The following is a 20,378-nucleotide window of genomic DNA, read 5'->3' on the forward strand; positions in this document are numbered from 1 at the left end:
CAAGGGGGTTAAATCACTGTTGACTATTTTCCTGTTTGAAAGAGAAGGTCACCTTTCAAGTCAATGTAGACAACAAAGTGGGGAAAAATGGCTTTCACTCATGAATCTTTTCTTTTTTGGAATGCATTTATTTTAATGACTTGATGAAAGTCTCACTATGGCTGCAGATGCTGCAAACTAAAGAATTTGCACAAACACTACCTTTACTCCCACTCTCCACCCTGAGGAAATCACCATTAAGTCCAGGTGATAGAAGCTGAATGGCCCTAGTACAGAATGCTTGAGGACAGAAGCGGTTCTCATTTTGGAGTCTAGGGATTTTGGAACTTTTGTGCGGAAGTTTCCTATTGACATCCCTCAGCCAAGGACACATTTCAGATTTCTTTATTAGGGATGTATAACTTACAATAATATTTTATAATCCTCAGAATGCATGCAAAGAAAGACTTGGGGGACTGACTCGTCATCTTCCTTAACTTGGACGCACATTAGGTTTGTTCAAATATCATGGACTTGGATGACTTATGCAATAATTTAGACATAATTTTAATCTTAGTTTTTTGAGCATTTTACAGCATTGATTACCACTGTGCTGTGGCAAACTGACATAAAATTTCATCACAGAAAGAGATCATTGTCTTGTCTTCTTACAGCATTGTTTAGTGGAAGCCTAAGGGGTGAGTTACACTAAATATACCCTGTATTATTATTAAACTATGAAAACTCAAAACAAATTATAATCGTCAGAGTACATTGGTTTTACTCAGCCATGCTAACACAAGTATATCCTCTAACTTAGAAAACAAATCTATTTTTATATATGTACATTTTCTGTCTTCACTAGAGAATGTACTAAATATGATAACTGCATAAATAAAGATCATTAAATTAAGCTTATTATTTACAAATACTACACTACAGGTGCTTTCTACATAAATGTAAGTCTAAACAAGTAACACTATTGCCTCTCTGTTCTAAATGTACCTTTTGCCTCTTCTACTTTTACTGATCATAAATTTCAGTATGCAACATTCCCACTTCATCAATTTGAAATCCTTCTTACATATTTTAATCTGCACCAACTTTTAGTATTTTTATTTAATATACATTATTCTAAGCTCTCTGATATAAACTCTGCAGAAATAGAGATCCCCAGAATAAAAATGAATAAGAACTTTACTTTCTTAAGACATTCATCCCTTTATTACTAACCATGCCAGACTGTTCATAACTGATATCAAGAAAGAAAGATAATCTGTATCTCTGGTTTAATGGTGATTGCTATCCCTAATGCTGCTATAACGTTTTGTAATTTTCTGCATGTTCAAAGCTTCCATGTCTACTATACTAGGTGTTAAGATGAATCTTAAGTGATCTCTCTGTTCTTGCTACTTTTCTAGGCAAATTCTATAAAACACACATTCCAACATCATATTAGCCATCTATTGCTTTTTAACAAATTCTTAAATGACTTAAAATAATATTCATTTATGATGTTGCAGCTTTTATAAATCAGAAGTCAGGAGAGTCATTCAGAGTTCTCTGTTCCAAGTCAAAAGTGACAGCCAGGATGGACATTAGCTGGCATGTCTCAAAGAGCAATCAACTTTCAAGTTCAAGGAGATTGGCTATGTTTATGGTTTATGACTGTGTTTAGAAAAATATTTCTAAAAGTCTGAGTATATACTTCTACCATGCTAACTGTTTTATCTCATTTAATCAAAATAATTCTATTTTACTAATGAGGAAGATGAGATATTATTGAAATTAGAGAACTTGCTCAAAGTCTCATGACTGTCACTTTGAAAATCAAACATAATACCACCACAACATAATACAACAATTCCACCACTGAGCTCCTATTTTACTTTTCTTTCTTTGATAGCTACTAATAAAATATTAGTATGCCCGAGGTATTGTGTGTGTGTGTGTGTGTGTGTGTGTGTGTGTGTGTTTGTGCATACATGTCCATATGTTCAAGGGTAGAGGACAAAGGTTGATGGTAGGTGTCTTTATTTTTTATGTTCTACCTTATTTTTGAAACAGGGTCTCTCTCTGAACCTGGAGCTCCTCATATTTGCTAGACTGGCTGGCAGAGCCTAGGATCCCTCTGACTCTGTCTTCCCCAGTGACAGAGTGACTGGCATGTACCAGCATGCTCAACCTTTATGTGAGTGCTGGGGATCTGAACTCAGGCCCCAATGCTTGCACAGGAAGCATTTTATTCATTGATCCATGTCTTCTTTTCACTATTTTTACTAAATCTATTTGATTTCTAAATTACTGTGAGCAATTGTATCTTTACCCATTATAATCATATTATTACACACACACACACACACACACACACACACACACACACAGAAAGAGAGAGAGAGCAAAATCTCATTAAAGCCATTGCCCCCAAGACAATAATATTATACCTTGACCTTTACATGTAATACTCATTTAAAACCATCCATCACTAACCATGTTTTTATGTGACTGCTGTGTGTGTTGTGAAGATCTTTGAACTGTGATTAAAAGCACACTTCACAAGATGCTAGTCATCAGACTCAGTGTCGGGGGGAGGGGGATGAGAAAATTAAACAAGGAAATTTTATCTCACTCACCTGTGATTTCATCATCATTGAGGACACTGTGTAAATGACAAATGATGGAAATGTAGGAACCAAACATGTTTACAGTGATTTTTAGCCTCAGCTTCACCAAATAAAACAGCTGCTTTAACAACAACTATGTAAAATGAAAAACAATTAAATAAAAACTTATTTTGCTTTTTAAGTTCTTTCCTTCCTTCCTCTTTCTTTCTTTCTTTCTTTCTTTCTTTCTTTCTTTCTTTCTTTCTTTCTTTCTTTCTTTCTTTCTTTCTTTTTGTTGATGAAAAACAACTCACTCCGTGTTATAACATTTAATTGCTCAGGGCCACCTACTTGAGCATGAAAATCACTGCTAGTATGAGTACAACACATGCTGTATTCACTTTATTGGAAAAACTATGCCTTCTAGAACTTGCACAGAATTATATAATTAAGTGATATGTAACAGCATTAATTAAATATCACAGTTCACTCACAGCCCATAACATAGAAACTTGAATTATTGTAATTCCTAATGAGGCCTTTAAAAAGTACTAGTGTTGAGTTAGGTATGTTGGCACATACCTTTAATCCTGGCAGAGGTAGGCAGATCTCTGAATTTGAAGCCAGCCTGGTCTACATAGAAAATTCCAGAACAGCCTGAGTTACATAGTGAGACCCTGTCTCAAAAGGAAGAAGAAAGGAGGAGGAGAAGGAGGAGAAGGAGAAGGAGGAGGAGGAGGAGGAGGAGGAGGAGGAGGAGGAGGAGGAGGAGGAGGAGGAGGAGGAGGAGAAGAAGAAGAAGAAGAAGAAGAAGAAGAAGAAGAAGAAGAAGAAGAAGAAGAAGAAGAAGAAGAAGAAGAAAAAGAAGAGCCAGTGTTGAAAGTGTCATGAATTATGAGATGTTAACCAGCTACAAAATATGAGATTTGGAGGAATGTAAGGACTCAACCCTTGTAGAGAAATGCCTAAGCAGTATTAGGGAATCATTTAAAAAAAAACAGAAGGAAGAAAGGAAGGAAGGAAGGAAGGAAGGAAGGAAGGAAGGAAGGAAGGAAGGAAGGAAAGAAAAAGAAAGAAAGAAAGAAAGAAAGAAAGAAAGAAAGAAAGAAAGAAAGAAAGAAAGAAAGAAAGAAAGAAAGAAAGAAGAAAGGAACTGAAATGGTAAAAGTAGATCTTCCATGTTCTTGCTATACTTTGATATATACATACATACAAACACACACACACACACACACACACACACACACACACACACACACACACACATATATCACGGTTTGCATTCTAGTGGTAACTCAGGCAAGCCAAGGAGGACTGAGGACAGAACCACAATGTGTAAGTAATAATTCACTCTTTAAAAAGTCTGTCTGTCTGAGCCTAAAGCTAAGCCCAGATGCAGAAGCACAATTTCTGGGATAGAAAATTATTCCTGTCATAAAGTACAGTCTGCAGGCATAGAGATTTTATTTATGTAAATAAAAATAGAAACAAACCATTGAATTCTCATAATGACTACTGAATCCAGTGTATTAAAATTGCAATAACCCAGTAGATTCATAATAGTCTTTCTTAGAAACCTTCAGCAATACCAATTTGTAAGCATCTATATGTATATGTATGTATATGAAAACATAATGATAGATTCTTCCTTCCTTCTACTTTGGGGGGTTATTTTTTTACACACTAAACATCTTATGAATTAGCATGAAATTTGAATTTTTAACTAATTTTTTATCCTGCAGATTAACGTTCACCTGGTTGCTCTTTCATATTTGAATTTTCTGCTTCTATAATCATGTAATCTTAATTTACATAATTGAATTAAGTTTCAAAAGCAACACAGAAGTATGTTGGTCATCTCAGTAATGAAAGTGTGGAACTGTTAGTGTCCCTAAAGAAAAATTGGTGAATAAAAGTTGAAGCTATTTCAAACACATAAAATAATTGAGCCATTCTCTTCCTTGATGTAAACTCAGATGATACTTTTAGGTCTTTTTTCTTTCTTTTATAAAAGAAGTTGTCACATAGATGACTCAATTACAGATTGTATAATAGAAGTGCACATAAATTAACATACTCCATACCCCTTCCACACAATTAAACCAAACATCTTCAGGGGATATGAAGCTTAAATATTACCCACCTCCTCTTCAACTTGACCATCTGCTTGGACATTGTTTTCTAGTTTTTAACTTAGGACAACAAAAGAAAAAAAATGGCCTGAATTTATTTTTTGTGTGTTATAAGACAGAAAATGATAATAATTTTCTTCTCATGCCTGTGAGTTGTAAAGCCTTGAAGTATTTTTGGGAACCACTATTACAGCAATTGGATATGTGGTAAACATATTTTATACTATATATATATTTCAAAGGATGCTAAGACAGTTGAAACACATACAAACACCATTTGGAGAAACTGGTTATTTTTCCACTTTACATATAAAACTCAGCTTAAGAACCTTTCTTGGTAGCTCTTTGCCATAGTCTTAAGCAGTTTCCCTTACTTGTTGACGATCTTTTTTAATGATGATAATGGCCTTTAGAAGACCTGTAGCATGCTATGCTAGGGTCTATTCTAAGTATTTTCCATGGTTAATTCATGCAAGCCTCACACCAATCTCCCATATCATTTATGTATTTTACTGGTGAGTAAATGCAATCAGCAATGACAAATGGTAAATGATTACAAAGCTACCAAGTGAAAAAGCTGTTACTGCAATCTACTCAACCTGCTTCTGCTGTGAGATGTCTTTCTGTACGCTGTGGTCATTGGTTGATAAATAAAGCTGCTTGGCCAATGCTGAGGCAGAATAAGGTTAGGCAGTAAATTCAAACTGAAGACAGAGAGGAAGAAGGGTGGAGTCAGGCAGAAGCTGTGAGCCACTGCCAGGAGAAGCAAGATGTGAGAGAACAGGTAATGACATGAAGCCACGTGGCAAAACATAATTAATAGAAATGGGTTGAATTCAGTTGTAAGAGCTAGTTAATAATGAGCCTGAGCCATTGGCCATACAGTTTGTAATTAATATTAAGCCTCTGATAATTATTTTATAAGTGGCTGTGGAACCATGGGTGGAAGAGATTTGTCTGGACCATGGGGCCAGGCAGGACCAGAGAAACTTCCAGCAACACATTTCTAGAACAAAAATTCTTAGCCATTATACCATAGAACCTTAGCTGACTTACTACCTGAAAAATGGGATTGTTCTAGTTTCATGTCTGCTGCTGTGATAAAATATTCTAATCAAAACACCTTACAGAGAAATGGCTTATTTTAGCTTCTGATTCCAGGTTACAATTCACCATTCTGGAGAAGCCAAGGGAGGAACCCACAAAGCTAGTCACATCACACCCATCATCAAGAACAGAGAGAAAAAAATGCACTCATGATGCTGGCTTACTTGCTTCTAACTTTTTTCTGTTCTATATAGTTTAGGACATCCTGCCTAGGGAATGATGTCTTCCACAATGGGCTGGGTCTTTGTACATCAGTTAATAATCAATATAATACCCCACAGGCATGTATGCAGACCAACCCAATCTAGGCAATCCCTCACTCAGAGTCTTTTCCAAGGTCATGGCTAGTTGTTGCTAGAGTTTTCCTGTCTTGCCCACAGTCAGGACAAATCTTTGTCACCCGCAGTCCCACAATCCACTTATAAAATAATCACTCAGCCGCTTATATCACTTATAAACTGTATGGCCGTGGCAGGCTTCTTGCTAACTGTGCTTATAGCTTAAATTAGTCCATTTCCATAAATCTATACCTTGCCACGTGGCTGGTGGCCCACCGGCATCTTCACATGCTGCTGGTCATGGCGGCATCTAGCAGTCAGTCCTTCTGCCTTCCTGTCCTTTTATTTCTCCTCTCTGTTAGTCCCGCCTATCCTTCCTGCCTAGCCACAGCCGATCAGGTTTTATTTATTGATCAATCAGAACAACTTGACATACAGACCATCCCCCAGCACAGCCAAGTGCAGACCATCTCAGACACCTGCACTCAGGCCCATGGTCCCAATCATCCTCCATGCGGACCTGCTGGGTAACGCCACAAAGAACCCAAGAAGGGCTCCCACAGGACATACAGAACATCCCACAGCAGCTAGTTACCATTTAAAACTAATCATCACAAGGATGAATTCATGCTTGATTGTTTTCTAAGCTATGTAAGATGATTTATGTAAAAGCATGAGTATTCTGCCTAGTGCATAGCAATACTGAATGTTTTTACTTATACCAAGTACATGTATTTTCAGTCAAGCTCCCATTGTCTACTTCATTATGAATTCATTGATGAGGGGTCAACATGCTCATCTTGCAAATGTTCAGTCTTAAGCTACTATGCATTAGTTTGTAAAGACCAGCACTAAATGGCAGAGTAACAGTTCTACCTCAGGATCTTTGCACTTACTATACCCTCCATCTGGAAGGTGCTTCTGCATACAATTTTAAAGCTTGTTTCTTTATTATTTCCCCACAATGCTATGCCATCAGAGAACCCTTACTATAATGCCTTAGTTTTAGAAGTGCTGTTTTCTATCTCTATTTAATATTTTCTGTACATATCCATGGTTGCACCCACTAAAAATTCTGTGAGGACAAGGATGACAGTTATACCAACTCTATAGTTTTTGTTGTATTGACAAAAGAAAAAGAAAGAAATAGGTAAAGATGGTATAAACATTAAAGACAGATGGGAGGATTTTGTAAATGTAAGTTTTATAAACAGGAATAAATTTTCCAACCTCTCTTGACCAAAGTACCTTGGACCATAGTAACAGTCTCCACCCTGCACCTTCTCCATCTTTTGCATAAATCAGAGATCTCCACAAGTCTTCTCCTTGGGCTTTCTACATCTATGTCTCTCACCACTTAATTTCCACACCTGTTTTGATCCTCCCAATGAAAATAAGTATATGTCTTCCATGAAGACCAGTTTTACTTTAAAAACTTCAGAAATATCACTCAAGAGATATAATTCTGTAAGATCATAAGTGGTAGTTTTAATCACTTAAAATTTATCATCCAATGACCATAGACAAATAATAAAGAAAAATATTCTCCTTGTTTTTTAATTATTAAAGATTTGCATTTGTGGGTTCTTCAAATGTGATATTAATTACCAAAAATGTTCTTTGAGCTTTTTTTGTTGTTGTTCTGAAAGGATCATGAATTTACACTAATCCTTTCCCTTTCTGAGACTCTAGTCATTTTTGGCAGGTCTAACTGGATTGAACTATTCATAATTACTCTGGTTTCCTTTGTTCTGAGAAAATGGTAACTTTGCCCTCTGTTAGCTTTTAAGATTGTGGCCTTGTAACTTTATATATACAATGGAAAGAGTAGAGAGGCAATATCTGTCACTTAAAGGCAGAAGGCTTCAAAGTTCAAGTGGTAGCCTTTTGTGTTCTCTTTATATGTGTATGGGGTATGATGCACGTGTGTCATGTGGATGTGTGCACATGTGCATGCTAATACAATACATAAGTTTACCAACATATATGTGATAAACAGAGGTCTATATCAGTATTGGTCTAAATTGTTTTCCATCTTATTTTTTGATACAGGGTCTGTCTCTTACTGAGCTTGGCAATTATCAATTCAACTCACCAGACTGGTCCAGGAATTCTGTCTCTGTAGCTCTTAGCCCCCAGGACTAGGTGTTCAAACTGCACACCATTGCATTCAGCTTTAACACGAGTGCTGGGGATCCAAATTTAAGTCTTTATTCCTACAAAGTAGGCTCTTTACTGACTGTGTCATCTCCCCACATTTGCGACTATATGTCAAAGGGTACATCAAAGTGGGTTTTTACATGACTGAATGGTTTAGAGGCCTCTACTCATTGTGCGCATGCAAAGTGATTAAGAAACAAACTTGTGTTCAAGTAATTCACTAGAGATTAACAAGTTTAAAGTTGAGGCTGTGGTTGGTATCTCACACTTGTAAGCTCAATATTTCAGAGGCTAAAGCAGGAGCACCAAATGAGTTTGATGCCAGCCTGGGCTGCATAGCTAGACCTTATTACAAGAATACAAACAACAAGCAAACAAAAGACAGCATCATTTGTGTTCTCCAAAACTACTTTTTGCATGATTTGTGTATATCCACTCAAACCTAACTTGCATCCTGACTTAATTTCCTGGGTACCAAATACCTGATGCTTAGCCATAATGCTAGAATATCATGGAACAAATAGCATGGGAGGGAAAAAATGTCATGTGGGTTATGAAACCTTGTTGAGAAGTGCTTGTCATGTGTTTCTGCCTTCATTCTGAGTCTTTTAATGATGCTATTATGGAAGCTACGTCACATATTTGCATTTTTAAACCATCATTTGCTTAGTGGGGGTGGTGGGGAGTTTTGAAGACCTGGATTTATGTTGAGGTCTTTTATCCACTTGAACCTGAGTTTTGTCCAGGGTGACAGATATGGATCTCCTGTCATTCTTCTACATGCCATCATCCAGTTAGACCAGCATCATTTTTTGAAGATGATTTCTTTTTTTCCATTGCATAATTTTGGCTTCTTTGTCAAAAATCAGGTGTCCATAGGTGTGTGGATATATGTCTGGTCTTTGATTACATTCCATTGACTCACCTGTCTATTTTTACACCAATGTTTTTTTTTTTTTTTTAAATACTATAGTTCTGTAGTGGAGCTTGAGATCAAGATGGTGATACTTCCAGTAATTCTTTTATTATACAGAATTGTTTTAGCTATCCTGAGTTTTTTGTTTTTCCATATTAAGTTGAGTTTTTTTTTTAAGACCTGTAAGGAATTGTGTTGGAATTTTGATGGTGATTGCATTGAATCTGTAGACTGCTTTTGGTAATATGGTCATTTTTACTATGTTAATCCTACCAAGCTATGAGCATGGGAGATCTTTCTATCTTCTTAAATCTTCTTCAGTTTCTTTCTTCAAAAACATGAAGTTCTTGTCATACAGGTCCTTCACTTTCTTGGTTAGAGTTATCCCATTGTCTATAGCTATTGTGAAGGATGTTGTTTACTTGATTTCTTTCTTAGCCCTTTCATTGTTTGTATAGAAGAAAGCTACAGATTTTTTTAAATTAATTTGTATCCAGTCACTTTGCTAAAAGTGTTTATTAGCTGTAGGAGTTCCCTCATAAAATTTTTGGGGTTACTTATGTATACTATCATGTCATCTGCAAATAGTGATACTTTGACTTCTTGTTTTCCAATTTGTATCCCCTTGATTTCCTTTTGTTGTCTTATTGCTCTAGCAAGAACTTTCAGTACAATATTGAATAAATATATCGAGAGTAGACAGTCTTATCTTGTTCCGGATTTTGGTGGAATTGTTTTGAGTTTCTCTCCATTTAATTTGGTGCTGACTGTCTGCTTGCTGTATATTGCTTCTATTATATTTAAGCATGTTCCTTATATCCATGATTTTTCTGAGACTTTTATCAAGAAGGGCTGTTGGATTTTGTCAAAGTCTATTTCAGCATCTAATGAGATGATTTGTGTGTGTGTGTGTGTGTGTGTGTGTGTGTGTGTGTGTGTGTGTGTATGTTTTCTTTTAGTTTGTTTATATGCTGGATTACATTGAAAGATTTTCACAGGTTGAACCACCCCTGCATCTTTGGGATGAAACCCACTTTATTATGGTGGATGATCTTTTTGATGTGTTCTTGGATTCAGTTTGCAAGTATTTTATTGAGTATTTTTGCATCAATGTTCATAAGGGAAATTTGTCTGTAATTCTGGTTTTTTTTGTTGAGTCTTTGTGTGGTTTGGGTATCAGGACAACTGTTGCCTCATAAAAAAATTGGCAATATTCCTTCTGTTTCTATTTTGTGGAATAATTTGAGGAGTACTGATTTTAGGTCTTCTTTGAAAGTCTGGTAGAATTCTTCACTGAAACCATCTGTCCCTGGGCTTTTTCAGTTTGGAGATTTTTAATGACTGCTTTTATTTCCTTATGAATTATAGGTCTATTTAAATTATTTATATGATCTTGATTTAATTTTGGTATATGGTATCTATCAAGAAATTTGTCCATTTCTGTTAGATTTTCTAATTTTGTGGAGCACAGATTTGTGAAGTATGACCCAATGATTGGCTGGGTTTCCTCAGTGTCTGTTGTTATGTCCCCCTTTTTGTCTCTCATTTTGTTAATTTGGATATTCTCTCTCTGCCTTTTAGTTAGTTTGGAAAAGGTTTGTCTGTTTTGTTGATTTTCTCAAAGAACCAACTCTGTTTCATTGATTCTTTGCATTGTTCTCTTTGTTTTTATTTTATTGATTTCAGTCCTCAGTTTGACTATTGTCCTATCATCTACTCCTCTTGGGTGAGTTTATTCTTTTTGCTCTAGGGCTTTCAGGTATGCTGTTAAGTCACTCGTGTGAGATTTCTCCACATTCTTTATGCAGGCACTTACTGCTATGAACTTTCTTCCTAGAACTGCTCTCATTGTGTCCATAAGTTTGGGTATGTTGTGCATTCGTTTTCATTGAAATCTAGGAAGTCTTTAATTTCTTTATTTCCTCCTTGATCCAGTGGTAATTCAGTTGAGAGAGTCACTTAGTTTTCATACATTTGTGGGCTTTCTGTAGTTTGTATTGTTTTTGAACCTCAACTTTAATCCAAGATAATCTGATAAAATACAGGGGGTTATTCCAATATTTTTGTACCTGTTACCTCTTGCTTTGTGACCAAGTATTTGGTCAATTTTGGAAAAGGTTTCATGAGGTGCTGAGAAGCAGGTATATTCTTTGGTGTCTGAATGAAACATTCTGTAGATACCTGTTAGGTCCATTTGAGTCATAACATCTGTTAGTTCCCTTATTTCTCTGTTAGTTTTCTGTCTGGATTTCCTCTCCATGCTGAGAATGGGGTGTTGAAGTCTCCCACTATTAATGTGTGAGGTTTGATATGTGATTTAAGCTTTAGTAATGTTTCTTTTACAAATGTGGGTGCCTTTGTATTTGAGACATAGTTGTTCATAATTGAGACATCATCTTGGTGGATTTGTCCTCTGATAAATAAGAAATGTCCTTCTCCATCTATTTTGATTAGTTTTGGTTTGAAGTCTATTTTGTTAGATGTTAGGATAGCTACACCAGCTTGGCTTTTGAGGTGCATTTGATTAAAAACTACTTTTCCAACCCTCTACCCTCAAGTTATGTCTGTCTTTGATGTTGAGGTGAGCTTCTTGTATGCAGCAGAAAGAGGGATCCTGTTTTCATATCCATTCTGTTAACCTGTGTCTTTTTATTGGCAAATTGAGTCCATTGATATGGAGAGATATTAATGACCAGTCATTGTTAATTCCTGTTATTTTGTTGTTGTTGTTGGTGGTGGTGGTGGTAATGGTGTTGTGTGGTAGTGGTGGTGTGTGCTTCCTTTTTTTGATTTTTGTTGATATGGGATTATTTATTGCCTGTGTTTTCATGTGTATAGCTAACTTCCCGGGGTTGGAGATTTCCTTTTAGTACCTTCTGTAGGACTGGTTTTTGGATAGATATTGATTGAATATGACTTTTTCATGAAATGTCTTGTTTTAAAAATGTGGACTGCTTCATAAATTTGCATGTCATCCTTGAGCAGGGGCCATGCTAATCTTCTCTGTATTGTTCAAATTTTAGTATATGTGCTGCTGAAGTGAACACAGTTGTAGTTTTCTGCAATAGTCTCAGTCTATTGCAAAGAGAAGTTTCCTAGATGAGAGGTAAAGACTGTAACCAACATCTATTTTTCTTTCCTAAATCCTCCTGTTTTTTCACCTTCACACACACACATATACACACACATGAACACACATCACAAACACAATGTACAGTACCACTATAGGTTCACTTTAAGTCCTTTTAAAACTAAGCTTTGTTAACTTTCTTCTTTATAGGAATATTATTTTTAAAACGTCCTAAATGAGTTTCAACCTAATTACAACACTGATTTCACTAAGAATATATTGCAGATTCTTCTAACATCTGCTCAGGCAGTGAGTGATTCCAAATGAGTGTTTACTCCATATGAAACAATCTAGTCATCTTCTGCAAAAGTCACTCTCCTAGAAATATACGTGCAAATGTCCATTCTTTATGGAGATAAAATTATTGCATGCTGCATTAGAAAGGATATGGAATAGATTTTTCAAATACCCCAAGCAAAAAAGTCTGATTTTCCAAAGTCAGGGCTCACTGTTAACTTGTCTCAAGTAACTAAGTCCAGGAAAAAGTCATCACTGTGAATAATCACTTCAACTACTTCATGTTTGTGGAAAACCGCACCTGAACACATCCAGAGAGAATCTGAGGGCAATGGGAATTGTTCTTAAAAAACACTTCAAGCCCTTTCACAAACAGAAATTGAAAGAAACAGCACAAGTCAAAAATTCTGTATACTAATTGGGCTGCGCTTCCATGTCTCATTCATGCCAATCTGCTCTTTGTGATAATTATCTGTTCTTAGGAAAAATGGCAAAAATGCAGCAAGAATAATATTCCAAGAAAGCAATGTGTGAGTAGAAAATTAGACTCTATTACCAGGGATAGATCTAATTCATTATCAATCATTATAACGTTTCAATGAGAGATGAATTGGACGATGAATGCTGACTTTGGTTATAATGTGAAATATGTATATGAACATACATTCTTTGACTCTTAGCAGGTGGAACTATGCTACTTTAGCTGGATCCAACTGTTTTGTTTCAAACACTTACCTGATCACTGGATTGAAGCCTGGGGAGCCCCATGAATGCCTGGGGACATGGGTTAAAATGAAAGTTAGAAGAAGCTGTCGACTGGACTCTCAGTAAAAGCCAGTGCATATTTATACACTCTTAACCCAGCACAGGACACACTTCTGCAGTTCACAGGAGAAAGCTTCTCAAACAGAGAACACTTTTCATCTGTTCATCAGTACCAGTCAAAAACACATCTTTTTGTTTCTCCCTTCCACACAAACACAGAAACCTCAAAGCCAATTTATCATGGATAGCTTAAGAAAACCAATTCTTCCCCCTTTGCTGGAGAGGATTTTCAGTCAACTTTTTAAAGCCATTTGAAAATCTGCTGGCTTCAGTCTACCCAAACCTGGTGAACTCAGTAGTGGTTCTCAGTCATCAGATGCTTTTAGGAGATAAATCAAAGGGTACAACAGGAAGAGTGCATGATTTAATGTCAATTTTTAATATGCCATCTCCTCTGAATTCTCTACACCACATCCTGTTCTCTTTGAGTCAGGTAGTGAGAAGAATATAAACTCCTGGGAGTGTTCCTGTCATGTCCTAGCAGCACACGTCAAATATAACACTTGGTGGAGCATGTCCACAGTGAAAGAAAAACTCCCATTGCCCCAGCTGTGGGCTCTCTCAGGTTGCCTTGTGTCTTGTCTCCCTTGCTGAGTCCTCTACCCATGCTCAGTCCTCTGCCTGTCTGTGCCCTGGTGAAATTTCCCAAAGTCCTATAGTCTGAAAGCCCCTTCTTAGTGTTTAAGAAAACAAATTTCTTCATTCCCAAAACCTTTCCCCATCCTCAATATTGCAAAAGGAAGCCTGCTAACTGAGTAGGTGTTTCTAACCCCTGTTCCTATTTGCCAAAAGGCAATCAAGTGCTTCCTTGATCCTCAGTGTAGGGCCAGGGAACATTACATTGGATGCAGCTAGAGACCCTGGGACCTGAACTTCCTTAAGCAGAAACCATTGTAGTTCCCTCCTCTAAACCACACTTTACCATCCCTGGTTATTTTATTTTTAAAAAGTAGTATCACCTGTTTTGCCATAATTAAGCAGTGTCGTATATTAATCATTCTTCATCTGTGTATACGCATTCCAATATAGAGACACATCCCATAGTTATTTTTTCCCACCAATGACATCTCAATGACCAGATATTATTTCTACTCTAGGTGATAAAAAATTTACATTTAAATTCTTACTTACTTATATTTTGGAATCTAAGAGAGATGGGAGAAACAAAGGACTAAGTTCTATTTTAATAAAACTTGAAATTTATTCAATTACTACTGAGTCCCTCCTTATGAAAGATATAATAGCAACTTGAATATGAAGCTGACATATGAAAAGTTTACATATGGGAGCAGGTTCAAAATGTCTACATTGCACTCGGGAGGCAGAGGCAGGTGGATCTCTGTGAGTTCGAGGCCAGCCTGGTCTCCAAAGCGAGTTCCAGGAAAGGCACAAAGCTACACAGAGAAACCCTGTCTCGAAAAACCAAAAAAAAAGTCTACATTGTAAGGAGCACACAAAACAGGGAAATATATATAGAAGTCAAAAGTTACTTCTCACCAAGATCTCTGAAAGTAAGAGTACAAAAACAAACTGGAAAAAAAGAATAGAAATGATGGGATACCCTGCAAGTTCTAAGGTTTTCATATGGTGATATTTTATTTGTGCTGAAATGTGATTTTATTTGTATGTTAATAAATAAATTTGCCCAGAAATCAGAGGTCATATTGAGCCATAAGCAGAGTCAGGCAGTGGTGGCACATGCCCTTAATCTGATCACATGGCAGGCAGAGTCTCCATGTGGTCAAGGACACAGCCAAGCGTGGTGACACGAACCTTTAATCCCAGTATCAACCATAGAGACCTGGAGGTCTGTACAGACAGGCTATGATGAGGAAGTCATGTGGTTGGGTTTAGAGCCAATGAGAAGGCAGAACAGAAAGGCAATAAAAAGACAAATCAGATAAGAAGAAACTCTCCTCTGGGAAGCAACATGGCAAGGTGATAAGATAAGGTAGTAGTGACTCTCTGATCTCTTTGGCTTTTACCTTTGTATTTGGCTCTGTGTTTCTTATTTACTAAGACTGTTTAGAATTTCATCTACAATTTCAGAAAGAAAGAAAACATTAAGCCGCCTTGCCTGCAACTCATGTGCCTGCAACGCAAGTGGAGCATGTGGGCCATCACCATAGAGGAAATGGGGGTTCTTGTAGGAGAACAGAGTCCTAGTGTCTGATTAGAACTAGGTGATGGATCAGACCTCTGGGAAGGCTGAGAGAAATTCCTGAGTCTGGGGGGATACAGAGAAGTAGGTACAGGTCAGGTAACTGCAAGTGTGATTTGCTGAAATATCTTGACTGACATTTAGCCAACACAGAGATTCATGCTTGGGGGAAGGACTTGGACCCTTTTTAGTTTTGTCCCATTCAGCTTGGTGTATAATTACAGTATAAGTGCCTAAGGGCTGCCTTGGGCTCCTTTATATCCACTAATACAAGAAAGAAGGCAAGAGTTGGGAGTTAATCAGGTTAATTATTTTTCTTTGTAGAAAACTGGCAGCCTAGAGAATATTATAAAGACCAGAAATGGATATTACCAGTGCTGAATTTAATCCTTTCTCCCAAGTCACTGTGCCCTGGCCAGTTCTCACACTCTGACTTTCAAGTTCTGGTTCTCCAGCAACTAGAATCAGACACGATTTACTTAACAAACTGTGAACCCATAACAAGAGCGCCTTTGTAAGGTTTCCTCAGCAAGCAGCTTTCAACTTAGGTGACAGTTTTCTGAATTGAAACCATGACACAAACCTGATCTAGGAAAGAGTGATTGATCCTTCTGATGATTTCTCAACAAGAACTGTGCCCAAACCATAGTGCTACACTGGTTCCTAGTTCCCACAGGGAGAGGGCAGCAGTCCTGTGCAGTTCAAAGCGTTGTGCCTTGGAGTGTGTTTGGTTCTAACAACCTTGGTTTTCATCCTGACTTGAGCAAACCAAAAATACTTTTTGGCTCCGTCACTGTAGTTGGTACATTCCTAACAGACTAGTAACTGCTTAGAAATTATGGTATGTCTTAAAAGAGAATTGAAAAGTATACTTGTAAGCTTCTTTCACTGGAACTACAGTAAAAGCCAGAAGATTGAATAATAAGAAATAAATAAATGATGATTTTTATTGCTCATTGTCTAAGTTTCAAATATATTCAATACAAACTATCAATGGATTTTTGTTGCAGACAAAAGATTCACCTTCCCATTGGTGTATTTACTGCCCCATACTTGGTGTTTCCATCTACCATCAAATGCTATGAAGGATACAGAGATGCTCTGTTGCTTAGTTACAATCTAAATGGGAAAAACAGATGTGGAAAAATAGGCTATCATACAATGTGACCTATGAGAAGTCATATGACTTGAAAGGGGACTCACATAGGCACACAGTAGAGAATTAAAGATCTAGTTGCCAGGAAAAGGTTGACTAGAGGACAAAGGTCAAGCCCAAGCTACTTTGAAGACAGATAAGACTTCAAGTTAGATATAAATATATATCATGCAGGAAAGGCAATTGCATAATTATATCTAGCCATAGAGAAAGTGAGGACCATGCTCAGGAATGGCATGTACTCTCTTTTGTTCACTTCACTGAGTCAGCAGCGCATCTGCTGATAACCTGAGCTGTGAGGAACAGAAGCCCAGGTACCATCCTTTCAGCCCCCACAGAGCTTTGTTCCATGGATGCATGGACTCATAAAATCACCAAAGGAGAGCCAGGCACATTCCCACCTCAGTGTGCTTTGTGGCAATGGGCATCTTCCTAGGGATCTTGACACATACATATTAAAAAACTCCCCAGGTCTATGAAAAAGAAAACAAAACCCTCTTGCAGCTACATTTCCAGTCTGGATACACTAGTACCTTGTCCTGTTCCTACCACAGTTTCTCATTTGTAAAGTGTAAATAATTACAATGCATGTCCTATCTATCTGCAGCAGGGTAGCCATGAGGTGACAGATATTCTCACCAGAAAATTATTCTGTTGAATATGATGTTACCAAAGGCATAATTCAGGTATACATTAGAATTCGGGGTTGGGAGTTGTTATTAAGCAGGGGTTCTTTTCTGGTGGATGCAGAGGGAGGTAGAGGAACACAGGAATATACACACAAAGAGGCAAAGGGAGGAAGCTGTTCAATTACTCAAAATGAGAAGCTGTTGCAGGGAGGCAGGGGAGGACCAAACAGCAGGTCACTTTTCATCTTCCTGTCACCTCCAGGAAATGCCAAAAAGTAAAAATAAAAGATGCAACAACAGTTTTTCCATGCACTAAGCTAGCAGCAGCTACCTCAACAGGAAACTCTTCTTAATAGTTAGAGAATCCAAGGGTTCATCATAAAGTATACAACTCTGTAGAAAAGCAGGGACTGGACTAATTCCCCTATGCTAAGTGAAGTACATCACCAACAAAGACAAAGAGAGGAGGGAAAAAACGTTTATTTTTAATAGCAAAAGGGTTCCTGCTCATTTCTTGCTTCTTTTTTTTTCAGTCAAAGTAAAAGAAAATAAGTACACAGATTGTCACTTACACAACTGAGAGGAAGAGATCACCCAGCCATCCACAAGCTTTGATGTGCACCAGTAAGGAACCAGGGAAAGACAATACTGGAAATAGAGGTCCTTTCCCTTCCCTTGAAGAGGTAAAACTAGTTAGAACAAAATTCTCATTTTGCAAATATAAGGAAATTTACATCATCCCAATTATCCCTTAAGAAAATACTACTTTAGAAATTGGAAAGCAAAGGCCCACAGAATTAAAATGATTTGTACAAAAAATGTAAAACTCACTATTAATGGAAGCAGCATTGAAATCTGGCTCTTGGGACCCAATTCTTTCCCATAATACTAACCGAAGAACTTGCTAACAGTGCTTTTTATTTATTTATTTTTTATTTTCTTAAAGCATTGCCACACCTCCTGTGGTGCCCTTGGTTGCCTAGAAATTTCCATTTGGGCTTCACATTTTCCCTTGGCTGTTATTCAGGAAACAGTCCGGATGTGGCTGTCATAAATCACCACAGGCCTTTCAACACAGCATTATGAACCCTACAGAAAGAAGGGCTCCAAATTTGAAAAGATATAAAAACCTAAGAAGAAAGGTTTGCTTGCCTCTCTCAGTTCATGAACATGACAGGTGACAAAAAATCAGGTAATAAGTTTGCATTTATTTATAGTATTTTTCAGAATGAATGAATACAACATTGAGACAACATTCCCTTCCATTAAATTGATTCAGAATTTAAAAAAAATATAAAACTGTGCGTAGTATGTGTTTGTATATGTGTATAAGTACATAGAGGTATGCACTCACACACACTGGTACATGCATGTAGAGGTTAATGTTGGGTGTTTTCCTTTATTGATCTTTACATTAGTTTTTGAGACAGGGTCTCTCACTGAACATGAAGGTCACTGATTCAGATAGACTAGCTAGCCAGCAACCCCCAGGTGTCTGTCTTTCTTGGCTACCCAAGCACCAGGATTACTGATGCATTCAAGCATGTCTGGCTTTTGTGTGGGTACTGGGGATCATACCCAGGTCTGCAAGCTTGCACAGCATGTGTTTTAGTGACTGAGTCACCACCACCCCTGGCCCCAGTGTTTGCATGTTTGAAGAGAACAATGACATGCATTTTCTTCAGTGCAGTGATTCTACTCTGGGAAAACACTAAGAGGTCACCACTTAGACAAACCCTCCCTTGCTCTCTGTATCCAATTACATTTCAAGTCTCATCAACTCGACTTCTGAAATGTCGCTCCTCATTCTACAGCTAGCACCACTGTGGAATTTCACATTTTCTCATCTTGCTGTTAAACTTGCTGCGCTTTTCAGCTTTTATTTCCCACCACTGATATTCAGTCTTTGTAGCAAGCCTGTTATCAGCTGAAGTAGTTTCAACAGAATTATGGTGATGTTCAGAAACATGCAGTGGCTTTCCACCATCCTTCAAGTTTAGAACAAACACATTTCCTAGCTTCCAAGGCATACCATAATGTGGCATAATGGTAACTGTCCATTTCTCACTAGATAAAATGGCCTAATGTCAATTCTCGGACAAACCTTAAATCATCTTGTTTCAGAGATCTTCTATAATGTAACTAAAGAATTCCTTCTTAAAATTTTCAAGCAGTATCCTTGTATATCTTTGAAAAAATACACTATGCTCTCCTTTAAAAAATTTATAAACTTGATCCACTTACTTTATTAAATATGCCTTCTTTAAAAAGATTATATGTCTTCTAAGTCTAGTGTATCTGCAAGAGAGGTGATTCTGTTAAGAATGGTGTGACCACTCTCTGTATCTGTAAGTAGATGTGGTTTCCTTGAGAAAAAGCATGAAGGGCAGATTTTGTGGTCTCAGGAGAAACCTGCAGGAGTGTAAATGAAAGGACTCCACAACACCAGAGGGAGCCAGACAGAGAAATAGCTCTAAGAGAAATCTGTCCTGAGCTTACTTCTGTGTTAGGAAGCAGACTAGCCTCTGGAGTATAGGCTATCCCACAGAGATTTCCCCTCCCTACCCCCAGGTGAGAAGGCCAGGATGTCATACACTGCACAGGATGTCATACACTGCAGAAGACAGTCATTTGCCATCCAGACACTTTGCAATAGATATGAAATTTCCCAAGTCCTTCTGGGCTCTGCATCTTGTTCAGTACATGAAGAAAGACTGTAATTACAATTTTTAAACAAATAGTTTCTACAAGAGCTGGGGAATGGTGACATCCACTCAAAGGATTCCAGAGAAGGTGTCATTGACATCAGCTGTAGAATCTCTTGTGACACTTGTGGTAGCTCACAGCCAGTACAACAGTACTTGCTGGGTAAGCCGCTGTTCAAAAGAAATGAGCACAGAAAGAAATGGTTCTGCTCTCCTACTTGAAGCATGTCAGAATGTTCTTTCAAACAGCCACCTGTTCACTTACTATCCAGCAGATGCAGTTGCTATAATATTGCTTATAAACAACAGAAATCCATTGTCCACGGTTCTGGAGGACTGAAGTCTGAGATGAGGCTATCA

At 37.5% G+C, this 20,378-nt stretch overlaps 1 protein-coding gene and 1 non-coding gene across 3 annotated transcripts in view; both read right to left on the minus strand.

Annotated features, from left to right (window-relative positions):
• Prkg1 (protein kinase cGMP-dependent 1) overlaps window positions 1–20,378 on the minus strand; it is a 1,181,731-nt gene that overhangs the window by 949,982 nt on the left and 211,371 nt on the right. The window lies entirely within an intron of this gene.
• LOC121826919 (U6 spliceosomal RNA) lies at window positions 12,116–12,222 on the minus strand. The gene has a single exon (XR_006069080.1). It is a non-coding gene; the product is annotated as a U6 spliceosomal RNA (small nuclear RNA).

This window comes from Peromyscus maniculatus, chromosome 1 (assembly GCF_049852395.1).
Source record: "Peromyscus maniculatus bairdii isolate BWxNUB_F1_BW_parent chromosome 1, HU_Pman_BW_mat_3.1, whole genome shotgun sequence".
Lineage (NCBI taxonomy): Eukaryota > Metazoa > Chordata > Mammalia > Rodentia > Cricetidae > Peromyscus > Peromyscus maniculatus.